The sequence below is a fragment of the Phyllostomus hastatus genome, unplaced genomic scaffold, assembly GCF_019186645.2.
Source record: "Phyllostomus hastatus isolate PE091 unplaced genomic scaffold, TTU_PhHast_1.1 phas_contig_152, whole genome shotgun sequence".
Lineage (NCBI taxonomy): Eukaryota > Metazoa > Chordata > Mammalia > Chiroptera > Phyllostomidae > Phyllostomus > Phyllostomus hastatus.
This window is the reverse complement of record NW_025333622.1, coordinates 14689701-14703209: the sequence shown is the minus strand read 5'-3', so window position 1 is coordinate 14703209 and position 13509 is coordinate 14689701. Positions and strand designations below refer to the sequence as shown.

At 40.5% G+C, this 13509-nt stretch overlaps 1 protein-coding gene across 10 annotated transcripts in view; it reads right to left on the bottom strand.

Annotated features, from left to right (window-relative positions):
• ERC1 (ELKS/RAB6-interacting/CAST family member 1) overlaps positions 1-8927 on the bottom strand; it is a 564233-nt gene extending 555306 nt beyond the window's left edge. For 9 of the 10 annotated variants that reach the window (XM_045830450.1, XM_045830453.1, XM_045830452.1 and 6 more), the window contains exon 1: positions 8657-8927. The gene's annotated coding sequence lies outside the window, so the exon portion shown is untranslated. Of the gene's footprint in view, positions 1-8450; positions 8478-8656 lie in introns of those variants that run through there. The other variant, XM_045830451.1, reaches the window with a different exon arrangement.
• Between the last annotated feature and the right edge of the window lie 4582 nt (positions 8928-13509).

The window sequence follows — 13509 nt, the reverse complement described above, 5'->3', positions numbered from 1 at the left end:
GGTTGCGGCACAAAGAGTGGTGGGCCAGGTGTGTAAGGCATCCTGGGAGCACAAGACCACAGTGGGCAGACCCTGGGCATACAGGCAGCAGCTGGGAGACCAAGGGCACTGGGTGGCAACCAGCAAACCCAGCAAGGCGGCGACTGTGAGGCAAAGCACTGTGCTCAACCGAGGGTCCCAGCAGCGGGAAATAAAGACTGGAGGCACTGATTAAAAACACCTGTGGGGATTGAGGCACAAGGAGAGACGCCCAGCCTCACAGGAGAGTTCGGTGGAGAGACCTACGGGGTCCTAGAAGTGCACAAGCCCACCCACACGGGAATTAGCACCAGAAAGGCCCAGTTTGCCTGGGGGAAGCAGCGGAAGAGACTGAAGTCCGAGGGAGAGCAAAGCAAGCGCCATTGTTCCCTCTGACCCCGCCCCCACATACAGCATCACAACCCAGCTACTGAGTTGCCCCGCCCTGGTGAACACCTAAGGCTCCCCTCCTCCGACAAAACAGACGCTACAAGACAAGACAAAAAAAAAAAAAAAGCCCAAACAGAGGAACAGATCAAAGCTCCAGAAAAAATACAACTAAGCAAGGAAGAGATAGCCAACCTATCAGATGCACAGTTCAAAACACTGGTGATCAGGATGCTCACAGAATTGGTTGAATTTGGTCACAAATTCAATGCAAAAATGAAGGCTATACTAAGTGAAATGAAGGAAAGTGCACAGGGAACCAATAGTGATGGGAAGAAAACTGGGACTCAAATCAATGGAGTGGACCAGAAGGAAGAAAGAAACAACCAAACAGAAAAAAATGAAGAAACAAGAATTCAAAAAAATGAGTAGAGACTTAGGAACCTCCAGGACATCTTTAAATGTTCCAACATCCCAATTATAGGGGTACCAGAAGGAGAAGAGGAAGAGCAACAAGTAGAAAAGTTATCTGAACAAATCATAAAGGAGAACTTGCCCAATCTGGCAAAGGAAATAGACTTCCAGGAAATCCAGGAAGCTCAGAGAGCCCCAAAGAAGTTGGACCCAAGGAGGAACACACCAAGGCACATCATAATCACATTAGCCAAGGTAAAAATGAAGAGAATTCTAGAAGCAGCAAGAGATAAGGAGACAGTAACCTACGAAGGAGTTCCCATCAGACTGTCAGCTGATTTCTCAAAAGAGACCTTACAAGCAAGAAAGGGCTGGAAGGAAGTATTCCAAGTCATGAAAGACAAGGACCTACATCCCAGATTGCTCTATCCAGCAAAGCTTTTATTTAGAATGGAAGGGCAGATAAAGTGCTTCCCAGATAAGGTCAAGTTAAAGGAGTTCATCATCATCAAGCCCTTATTTTATGAAATGTTAAAGGGACTTATCTAAGAAAAGAAGATAAAGAAAAAACATGTATAGTAAAATGACAGCAAACTCACAATTATTAACAACCACACCTAAAACGAAAAAACTAACTAAGCAAACAACTAGAACAGGAAGAGAATCACAGAAATGGAGATCACATGGAGGGTTAGCAACAGGGGAGTGGAGGAAGAGAGAGGGAGAAAAGGTACAGAGAATAAGCAGCATAGATGGAAGGTAGAAAATAGACAGGGGGAGGGTAAGAAAAGTATGGAAATGTAGAAGCTAAAAAACTTATGACACACGGACATGAACTAAAGTGGGGGAATGTGGGTGGGAGAGGGTGTGCAGGATAGAGGGGAGTGAAGGGGGGGAAATGGGACAACTGTAATAGCACAATCAATAAAATCTATCTTTTAAAAAAAGAGAGTATGAAGTTGAAGAGTTTTTTGTAAAGATGAGAGACACTTTGAAGTTTAAGTGATGATAATAAAAAGCCAATAGGTGGAAAAATACATTCTCAAAGAACTTCATTCCATTTTCAAGAAACTCCTCTAAAAGTTCTCACTACCTCTCTGTCTTAACTGAAAACTGGCTTTCCCAGGGCACCTCTTTCCATGCAGCCCTTTGAAGTACAGGTTATTAAGGTTCTCATACTCCATACCCAACATTGGAAAATGAAGCTGGTACCTATCATTCTTCCAATGCCAACTCCAGACTATCATTCCTGAACGCTCATGTAAAATCCTTGTTACTCTGATTCTCATGCTATTCAGCAACAGTTTTCTACCTCTGCGTCTTTACTATGAGCTAATAACCACCTGGACTTTCAGAAATCCACACTCATTGAGGATATGCTGGCAATTACTTCACATTGCTACTGTCTTCTATGCCACCACTCCAGGGTCAGTTCAATACACATATGAATAAGTCACCTAACACCAGTTCCTCAAACCCATCATCCTCAGTAAGCAACTCTCTAATCTCTGGGTATAGCCATGTACAACCAGTTGTGAAGTCAATTATTTTCCATTCATTCATCAAATATTTAGTAAGTATCTATTATTTGCTCAGCAGAGAACACATGATCCCTGTTCTCATGAAATCTAAATCATATTTTTTCACATTTTCCACAAAAATAGCATGAAAAATAGCTTATGTATAGATACATTACAACTACTACATTTCTTTATTCATCAGTCTAGGAGCCACATCAATTCTAGGAAACTAGAATTATTTTCTGATGTGACCTAGTGAATCCATGCTGAATGAATCCTAGTGAACACTACTTCCCATGACAAGGCTTCCAAAACTATCTTTTAAATACTGTATTCCAAAATAGTGCTAGAGTTCAATATTAGATTCATCAACCCATAGATGTGTAACTATGCTGCCCAACACATTAGCCACAAGTCACAACGGCTATTTAAATTAATTTCAATAAAATTAATTCAGTTTCTCAGTCACACTAGCCATAGTTCAACAGGCACAAGGTGGCTACTGTAATGAATGGTAAAGACAGAGAATATTTCTTTCAGCACAGAAAACTCTACTGGACAGTGCTGATCTAACATTTTTGTCATTCACTTCCTTCTTCCCAGAAAAAAACTTAAAATGATAGGTGTCATTTTCCAGTCTCCTGACAACTCTCTGGGGATCCACAAACATCCTAAGAAATCCCATTCCATCATCACCATCACCACCAGCGATCGTCACCACATAAGCAGTTAATTTTGATTGACTACCTACTACATTCCAAGCACTTTATTAAAAGCTTTGTAAGTACTACCTGCTTTATTCTTCAACAGTTACATTCCCATTTTATGAGAAAATTCCCATTTTATGGATGAAAGAATTAACTGAGTTTTTAGATAATAAAGTATTCACTCAAAATTAAACAATTAGGAAGTGACAGCTACCCATAGGCAGTTTAAGCAAATTAATAATGTAATTATTTTGCCCTTTTTAGACAACACACTTTTAACTACAAGAAGTGATACCAACACCTCACACTGGCACCTGACATTTCAAACTACTTTCAGATCCCCTAACTTGCCCTGTAGCTTTCTTGCCTTAGGGCTCTGCACTTGCTGTTCTCTCTGTTTGCACAATTTTCATTTAACCAAATCCTACTTAATCTTAAGATCCCATCTTACATCTTCCTGCCATACAGTTTAGGGATCCATTCTATGAGCTGATGTAAAAAACCCAGTATGTCACCAATTGAACACCACAAACTCCTGCTAACTTTTCCTCTTCTCACACTAGTATGAAACTCCTTAAGAATAAGGGAGCCTGTCCCTTATTTATCATGGAATCCATCTGGTCTGGCCCAGGACTTAGAACACAAACAGTACTCGACAAACATTTGATAAATGAAGGAAAAATGAAACAACATGCTAAGATAATCAAATCACTTCACTAGGATCCTGGTCAGGCAACTCAGTTGGTTAGAGCGTCATCCCAATACACCAAGGTTGTGGGTTTGATCCCTGGTCAGGGCACATGCAAGAACCAACCAATGCATGCATAGGTAAGTGCAACAACAAACTTGCACATGCGCTCACTCACACTCTCTCTCTTCCCCTCTCTGTCTCTGTCTCTCTCTCTCCCTCTCTTCCCCCGTCTTGTCTGTCTGTCTCTCTCTATATTTATATATAATATAAATAATGTGTATATTATACATATACAACATATACGATAATTTTAAAAATAATTTCACAAGTCTTCACTCAAACAAATAAAACATTATCTAATTTGACTTTTACACAAATCTATGCTTCTATTCAATCACAGAATGTTACAATATGAACTAAATGGCTTCACTGCCAATTAGCTGGTAACAAAGTATTTTACAAACATTTTTCCCACATAATAAGTAAACCAATTCTTAAAAACCAAAGGTAGGGGGGTGATTGCTCATGGGTCTGGGGTTTGTTTGGGGAGTGATATAAACGTTCTAAAATTGTTTGTCAGGATGGTTGCAAACAAAACTGAATTGTATACTTTAAATGGGTGAATTGCAAGTCATGTGAATTATCACGATTTTTTTTTGTTTTTATGTTTTTTGTCTTATAAAGCTATAAGACAAAGTTATCAAACAAAAAGTCTGCAGGCAGACTTAAATTATGAAAAAAATATTAAGACTGCAAAAAACACCTAAAAGATAAAAATACTTGTTATATTTATGTAATTTTAAAATAGCTAAATGCCACATTATTGCACAAAGTTTCACTGATTAGGAAAAACCATAAATTGGAAACAGTAATTGCCTTCAGAAATAATCAGATGGGATAGGACTTACTTTTCCCTGTGTAATCATGTATACCTTCTGATTTGGTACATGTATTACCTATTTAAAAAAAAATAAGTATACATAAGATTGATAACAATAAAGTCACTTCTCTGCTTAGTGCAGTAAAGTGGGTACTCCCAGGCTGCCTCTCTTGTTCCAAAAGAATAAAGAATAACATAAATTAATCTGGGGATATCTGTCTCATCTCACACTAGCAAGCATTTAGTCATTTCTCTGGTATTAGATATTATAATCAAGCAGCACTGTCTCTTAATCAACACTGACACATTTAAACAATGACACAGTTGATCTTTCCCTCCTTGAAAAGTTCCTTTCCTTCACTTCTAGGACATCGTACTCCCCTGGTTTTCCTAACTCAATGCCGCCTATCAGTCTCCTTTGCTGGGTTCCTCCCCATTTCCCCAGAAAATATGTAGAGAGTAAGTTCCATGAAGGCAGGGATTTTTGTCACTTTTATTCAGTACTGTATTCCCAAAAGCTAAAAACCATATTATTGAGTATGGTGCTCAGAACCATACTCTGTAATAACTGTTACATCAATAAATGAATGAAACAGTGCACCAAGACATGTTGAAGGCATAATGAAGAGCCACAGAAATAAAATACATTCCATATAGCCTGTATTTTGTTTACTTGTTTACATTATATTTCTCTGAAAATTGATAATTCATGTAATAATTGTTATTTGATTAACCAAAATACTTCATTCCCTGGTCTTTCTCCATCAATGTTTTTGATACAGTACATGTAAAATGCACATTTAACAGGTCTTATACCTTCTAAAAGCATAAACGTGATGTAGAAGAAGAGCAGTTGTTGCTATTACAACCTTCACTGTTGCTTTGTTTCCAGTATCAATGTTGAATTAACAGACTGATATACTCATCTGACTTTACTAATGGAAAAAAAAAAAAAAACACTGAAGCAGACTCAACAAGGATATCACAGCAATGACCAGCAAGTGACATTTCTTGAAAAAATAAATTGTACAGTTTTTCACTAATTCAAAATGTATATTGCACCCCTGTGTTCATTGCTGCATTATTTACAATAGTCAAGACTTGAAAGCAGCCCAAGTGCCCATTAGTAGTTGAGCGGATAAAAAAGCTGTGGTACACTTACACAATGGAATGTTACTGGGCCGTAAAAAGGGGGCAATCTTACCCTTTGCAACAGCCTAGAATGACCTGGAGAGCATTAGGCTAAATGAAATAAGAGCCAGTCAGAGAAAGACAAATACTGTATGATTTCACTCCTATGTGCAATCTAATGAACAAAATAAACTAACAAAACAGACAAAAGACTCATAGAGAACAGACTGAATAATGCCAGAGGGGAAGGGAGTTGAGGGGCTGGGTGAAAAAGGTGATATGATTAAGCAAGCAAGCAAGAAAGCAAGCAAGAAAGGAAGATCTCACAGACACAGACAACAGTATGGTAATTCCAGAGGGAAAAAGGACTGGGGGGAGATAGAAGAGGATAAAGCAAGAATAAATGGTGATGGAAGGAGACTTGGGGCAGTGAACACACAATACAATATATAGAGAATGTATTATAGAATCATATACCTTAAACCAACATAATGTCTTTAACCAATGTCACCCAATAAATTCAATTTTAAAAAATGTAGGGGTTTTTTCAGGCATAAGAAATTCTAAAGAGAAACAAATAATTTCTACCTTTACACTGTCCCCAAATTATTTTATTTCATTCCCACAAGAAGAATCACATCTTACTGTCAGCTGTGCAAGTGTCATTTAGCAATACACATAGTTTCGCCTGGAATCTTCACATTTGTCCCCATATGTACCCAATTAAATCAAAGTATAATGTAAAATCCAAAACTAAACATGTGAATTCAAATTTTTCCTTCTAAGTAATCCAAAATCAAAACTATTCATTATACCAATTTACAATTTGATCTATCTGAATACAGGTAATTAAATTTTTTATTTATAACTACAATTGGACCACGCCCTTCCCCTCTTAATAGCTATTGTATCATCTGTTTCCTATAAGTCTCTTCAAGCAGACGTATTTGCTAGAAGATAACAGTCTGCTCATTAAGTAGGCATGTTAAAAGAGGCAATGATCTGCAACTACTGACACTGTCAAATGTAAATTTCTCTCTTGGGTTACAGGAAAGCACTTCCCTGGCTATGTTCCCAAATAAATTGAGTAAGCCTTGGGAAAGTCACTGCCTAATTTCTATTTCATGATGGTTTCTCTTCCTCCATTAATGAATTATTGAGAGTCATGGCTACTTCCATCCATTACATAATACATGTCCATCACAGGACCTGTTTCTCAGCAAGAAATAGCTTAGAACACTGGTAGGTAAGACTGGTGAATACTGTAATCTCACAGGGAGCAGAAATGCAGAAAAGAAGATTCTGATTTAATGTGCTAAGCTGTGAAACACTGATGTGAAGAACACTGAATACTGTTTACTCTTAGTAATATCTCCCTATGAAGTGACAGGCACATGCCCCCAATATGTTATTAAGAAGCACTTTAAAGCACTTGACTCAAAGAACATTTCTCAGAAATTGAGGGGTCTACTATAGAGGAAAAAAAACTATTCCGCTTCATTTTTAAAGTATTTCACAGAAAAATCTACAATTGAGAAAAATAATAATAGTGTTGAACACAAATGTCCAAATGTCAAGGTCTATTGAAAAAAAAAAGGTGTTACGGGCAGTTGTGCTTTAAAACATTTAAGCATTGTTCATATACAACAGAACTGTTCAAACTGTTCATTTTATCCATCCAAAGCAGTCAACCTTGACAACCACCTACAACTACTACTCAGAAACGTGTCTTCCAAAGCAACCACCTGATTCTCAGGCCTTGTCTTAAGGGGCCAAGCCAGAGCTTGTAAATGTAGTGAAAAGAGATCTTTTCGACAATGAAAAAAGACTGGAAGGTAACACCTTTAAGGACCAAAAAGTGTAATGAGACCTATCTCCCTAATATTGCTACCTGACTGAAGTTCTTGAAGGGTGTAAAACTTCAAACCCACCCACGCTCACAATTTACTCACTGAGGCAAAGCAGAGAATTCTCTTCCCTCCCAATCCATCCACTCACCCCGTCAAAAAGAAAAAAAGAAAAATAACCAAAACCCTAAAGTAGAAATGTGAGACCTAGTGCTGTAGCTTCTCCAAATGCCTCAAAGGCAACATCCACAGTTCATCTTCCTTTCGAAATACAACCATTCATCTATCTTACCATTTTCCAGAAGTAAAAAAATAAAAAAGAATCCTCATCTTCAACACTTCACCTCAATCACCCAAACCCACAGATCCAACCTGGCCGCACCCCAGCCCTCTGAATGGCTCCCCAATTTCTCCATCTAGCCACCGCCTTGCCCGTAACATCACTTCTCATCAACCTTTCACTGTCGCTTTTCCAAGCATCCAGAGCATCTCCCACCTACCACCTCCCGCCCTGGGTTCCCCAAATCTTTAGCCTCCGCTCCCGCCCAATCCCGGAGCTCGGTTGGGTGGAGCCCGCTGGTGGGCTTGGGTGGGCTGAGATGGGTTGAGAAGGGTTGAGGGTGGGGTCGCCCCTCCCTGGACTTCCCCATCCCCCACCCCACGGGCAGGGAGAAGGAGAGGGGATCCTGAAGCCTCACCTACAGCTCCGCCCCTCCCCGGGGGCGCGCTGCCCTGCCCCAGCCAGGGCCGTGTGGAAGCAGGGTAAGAAAAGGCAAAAAGCCTCAGGGCTAGCGACTGGCGGGAAGCTCTAGGTCCCGCCCGACTTCCCAGCTGCCGCCATCCCAGCCGTCTCACCCTGCTCAGTGTTGCTGCCGCTGCTGCCGCCGCCGCCCCGGCGCCACCACCGCCGCCGCCGCCGCCGCCGCCGCCGCCGCCACCACCACAGCCACAGGCACAGCACGGCCCAGCGCCCGCCGACGTCACTGAGCCCCGCCCCCTGCGCGAGACACCTAGCCCCGCCCCAAGGATTCGGCCCGGAGTTGCCCGGAGCTCCGCCTTACCCCGGCTGGGCACCTAGCTTCACGGCGTCCTCCGTGAACGCGTTTCCGTAGCCTGCAGGCCTCCGGCCCCTTCCAAGGAAAGGAGGGTTAAGGCCCAGGAAGCGAGGGTGACTCAGGCTCTGGCGGTGGCTCAGCACTGAAGCTGAGTCACGGGCGCGGGATGTCCACACGTACACAACCCCCGTACGGCTCCCCTGCGGCCAAGGGAGCTCGGAGCCCGAGCCCGCTGGGGAAAGCAGCGGAAGGTGGGAGCTAGGAAAGGCAGCGTTTGTCTCCTTCTGCTTGCCGTAGGAAGTGGACCGGCCGAGCCCGGAGAGCGGAATCGTTCTCCAACCTTACAGTCGCCCCACCCCCGCTTTGGCTTGGCCCGTTACACAACCCCGAGACCGGAGCGGCTGTTGGGAATAGCTCGAAGGATTGGCGGTGCGTTCCCGCCTGCTCTCTCCACGACCTCAGTGGGCACCTTGTGACCTAGGGAAATTGGGTTTTTCCCCACCCTTAGCTTTTGCGAATGTGCCTCCTAAAATAGTAATATGATCTGAGACATGGCCCTGGGGAAAAAACTTAGGTGTTGCAGGAGACCCACGCCAGTGTAGGTCGTTTTCCTGTAGTGTTTCTGACGCAAGGGAACAGCGTGAGCGGAAATTAATGTCCACGTGCAGTCCTTCCGATGTGCCAGGTATTGTGTGATACGTTGTCTGTCTTTGTCCTTACAACCGCCAGACTTGTCTGTCCGACAGTTGGTACTGTATTTTAGGTAACCCAGTGTTCCTGTACTGTATCGCAATTCGGATTCATTTGCTGGAGCCTTGCAAAAAGGATAACTGCACCCACTAATTTAAAGATGTGGGTAAGCTATCTCTAAACCAAGAACGTAAGAGTGATGTGAACAATATTTATTCCCAACCTTCTAGTGTTTATTAAAAGAATTGGAAATGCCCTTGAGAGTACAATCATTTTACCCCTACTCTCCACCACTACGACTAACCAGTTTACACCTCCTCATAACGCCCTAACATCTTCCCGTTTTTCCTCAGTATTTACATTCATTCATTCACCAAATTCTACTGGTTCATCCTGCCTAGAGGCTCTCTAATTGTTCCTTTCCATGATCCTTATTGCAGTTTCCCATCTTGCTGTATAGTCGCCCCCTTCAGTACATTCAGCATATGTCTACCAATTGTTAGACTACCAAATAAGAATCCTAAAATACTTCATTTTCTTGGAAATCTGGCTTTTTACCCAGGAAAAGCCATCATTTGACTGTTTTTCGACAAAACTGAATCGTATCTTTCTAGTTTCCATTTTGGCACTCTCTACTTGTGTTACCTTGGAAAATCACTCTACTTCTGGGTCCTACTCTTCTTATCTGTAAAATCAGTTGTGAACTAGATGTCTTGAGATCCATCATATCCCTAAAAATGTGTAGATCTGGAGAGTTAAGATGCTAAACACTAAGTTATATAAACACAGGAATGCTATCACTGGCTCAGAATTTTGGGGTTTTTTTTTTGTATTTTGTTTCTGTCATTCCATTGGTTGTTTTTTCTTATTTCCTACTCTGCCCCTGATATTTTTTTAAAACCAACATTTAGAAATTGTTTATTAAAGCTGACTGAGCACATGAATTCATTGCCTCTTCTTTCTGAGACCCCATTAAAATACTTATAAAACATACAAAAAAATCATGCAAACCCATACAAAATAAAAGGTGGGCAGGGAGCCCTATCTTTTTTCAATTTTACACACCAAAAGTAAGTGCAGTCTGACTAAACAAAGGGAAGGAACCATAATGTGTGATAGGTGCACAGGTTGCTTGCAGCCAAGAAAGGGGGCAATCTGCCGGAAGTGATTTAGAGAGACTGAATTTAGAGACACAAGAGAGCAAGAGTGAGAAGCAGAGCTGAAACACAGGAAAATTAAATAAAGGTCTGTATGTGAAACAGCACAATAACTAGGCATTTATCCCAAGCTAAAAATCAAGAGTTCTCGTAATCTCTGGGGAGGAACTTGGGCAGTTATTTGAGCATTTATGACTAAGAGTAAAGCATTCTTCATTCTGGTGGGCACAATAGCCCATTTCCTACCCATGCAATCTGGAGTGAACTTGTGAAAGATGGCAGAACTCTCTTAAGTTCACAACATTACTAATCAGCATTGCAACTACCTCATTTTAAATATGAACAAACAACAAAGGATTATTAGATAGTTAAGGGAAGTCTCCAGCTTGATGGGAAGGGGAAAGAACAAACAGAAAAGCAACCACAAAGAAAACAGAGAAACATGTATATAGTACATTTAATTTCTATATTTTAAAGAAAATAGAATACACAAATTGCAAGAGAAAATATCAGAATTTGCAACAAAAATCTTTATAAAGTACTCATGTCAGTTAACAGAAACCATGGCCCACTCAGATATCAAAGCCTAACTTACCCAATATAGACATTTATTAAAAATTAAATAAAATCTTCATTATCAAAGCCCTTACTCTGGATTGAGAAAACCAACACTAATTTGCAGCACTCTAACAATTGAAGGTTGAGTTGCACAGAATGTAGTATCTGTTACCCTGTGCCAGAATATTGTATTGCTAATAAAGTTCTTTACCTCACTGGAGCTCTGTGTTCTTCTGGATGAGAATAAAACAACGTTAAGTCATAATTTCTCATGCATATAAATTTAGGTGGCTATAGGCAAAAATAAGTTTCCCAGATCTATTTTCTAATTTTCTTTGAACATATATCTGAAAACATTTGCATGTGTAATAAAATTGCATCATAACAAAAACTAAAAATTAAAAAGAAAATATAAAAGAAATAGTCAACAGGACTAATATTACAAGAGAAAGAGAAAACCAAGTAAATTAAAGGTGGAAAATTATCCCAAAAATAATGGAGGATAGTTTCCCAGAGCTAAAAGTATCCACTAGTACAAAGCACAAACAGGAAAGAAAAGAAAAAGGGGGAAAAAAAAAACAACCCTGGAAGTAGTATAACTAAAGATAAAGAGAAGATCCTAAATTTCCAAAAAAGGCGAAAAAGTGACTGAGCTGGCATTAGAATTGTCACCAGCTGCACTAGATATGAGAAGATAGACAAAGACCTTCAAGTTTCTGAGGGAAATATTTCTTGAACTTCAAATTCTTAGGAAAAAGGTTAATTTAAAAACTCTGCTGAACTATTATTAAGTAAAAGCAGAATGAAAATATTTTCAGATATGCAGAAGCTCATGAAGTTAAACTTCCACATACCCTTTTTTAAAAGTGTTACTTGAGCCCTGGCCAGGTAGCTCAGTTGGTTGGAGCCATTGTCCCATGCACCAAAAGGCTGAGGGTTCAATCTGGGTCAGAGCACATACATAGTTTGTGGGTTTGATCCCCAGCCAGGGGGTGACCAAGAGGCAACTAACTCATATTTCTCTCTTACATCTCTCTCTCTGTCTCTCCACCCTGCCCTCCACCCCTCAAATCAATAAATGTATCCTCAATTTAAAAAAAAGTTTCTTGAAGATGTGCTCAAACAAAATGAGATAGGAAATATGGCATCTGATCACATATAGGAATCACTACATCTAATTCAGGAACTCCCAAGTCCTAGGCTAGATTGGAATGGAAGAATAGGAGTTCTGGAAGAGAAATCTGAAAAAGGGAGAATTTGACTGAATAGCTAATTACAGCAAAACAAAGCTTAGAAAATGCTGTTTTCTGGAATTCACATTTTAGATCCAACCTATTAATAAATTATAATCTTGCTATAGTTAAGGTATAGTTTATAAATTATATGAATGTTAACTCTGTACCCTAACATTAACCCATATTCCCCTCCTTACTCCTCCACTCTCCCACTCTACTCCTGGCAACTACCCCACTCCTGGCAACCACTCCACTCCTGGCAACTACCCTTCTACTTTCTGTCTCTATGAATTTGGGAAGATGAAAAACTTCTGGAGATGATGGTGGGACAATTGCAGATCAATGTGGACATACTTAACTCCATACAACTGTACACTTAAAGTTGTTTAAATGGTAAATTTTATGTATGTTTTACAATTAAAACTTTCTTGATCTTTTGCACTTCAAAGACAATGTTTTTGACTGAATTGTGTTCCTTCAAAATTCCATGCCCTTTTCCAAAAGGGCAAGGTTCCAAGAGGTTTCAAGTTGGTGAATACATGAAGGTGTGGGGAAAGCAGTGAGCCTGCAGAGGTCGTGGAAGATCTGCACCCTTTTCCCATTCTTTGTTCTATGCATCTCTTCCATTTGGCTTTCATGAGTTATATCCTTCTTTAAACAAAAAACAAAAAACAGTAATCTGGTAAGTGAACTGTTTCTCTGTGTTCCACAAACCACTCTAGCAAAATAATTGGACCCGAGGAGAGGGTAATGGAAATCTCTAACTCATAGCCAGTTGGTCAGAAGCACCAGTAACAACCTGTACTTGAAAATGGCATCTGGAGGCAGGGAGTGCAGTGTTATGGGACTGAGTCCTTAACATGTGGGATCTGAGGCTATCTCCAGATAGAGTATCAGAACTGATTTGAATTTAGGACACCCAGCTGTGTTTAGAAAATTGCTCCTTGGTGGTGTGGGAAAACCCATTTCCCTCCCCATTCCTAAGTATATACCCAGAAGAATTTAAAACATGTCCACACGAAAACACAAAAATGTATATATGCTCTGGCTGACGTAGCTCAGTGGATTGAGCGCAGGCTCCGAACCAAAGTATCGCAGGTTCTATTCCCAGTCAGGGCACATGCCTGGGTTGCAGGCCACGGCCCCCAGCAACTGCACATTGATGTTTCTCTCTTTCTCTCTTTCTCCCTCCCTTCTGTCTCTAAAAATAAATAAATAA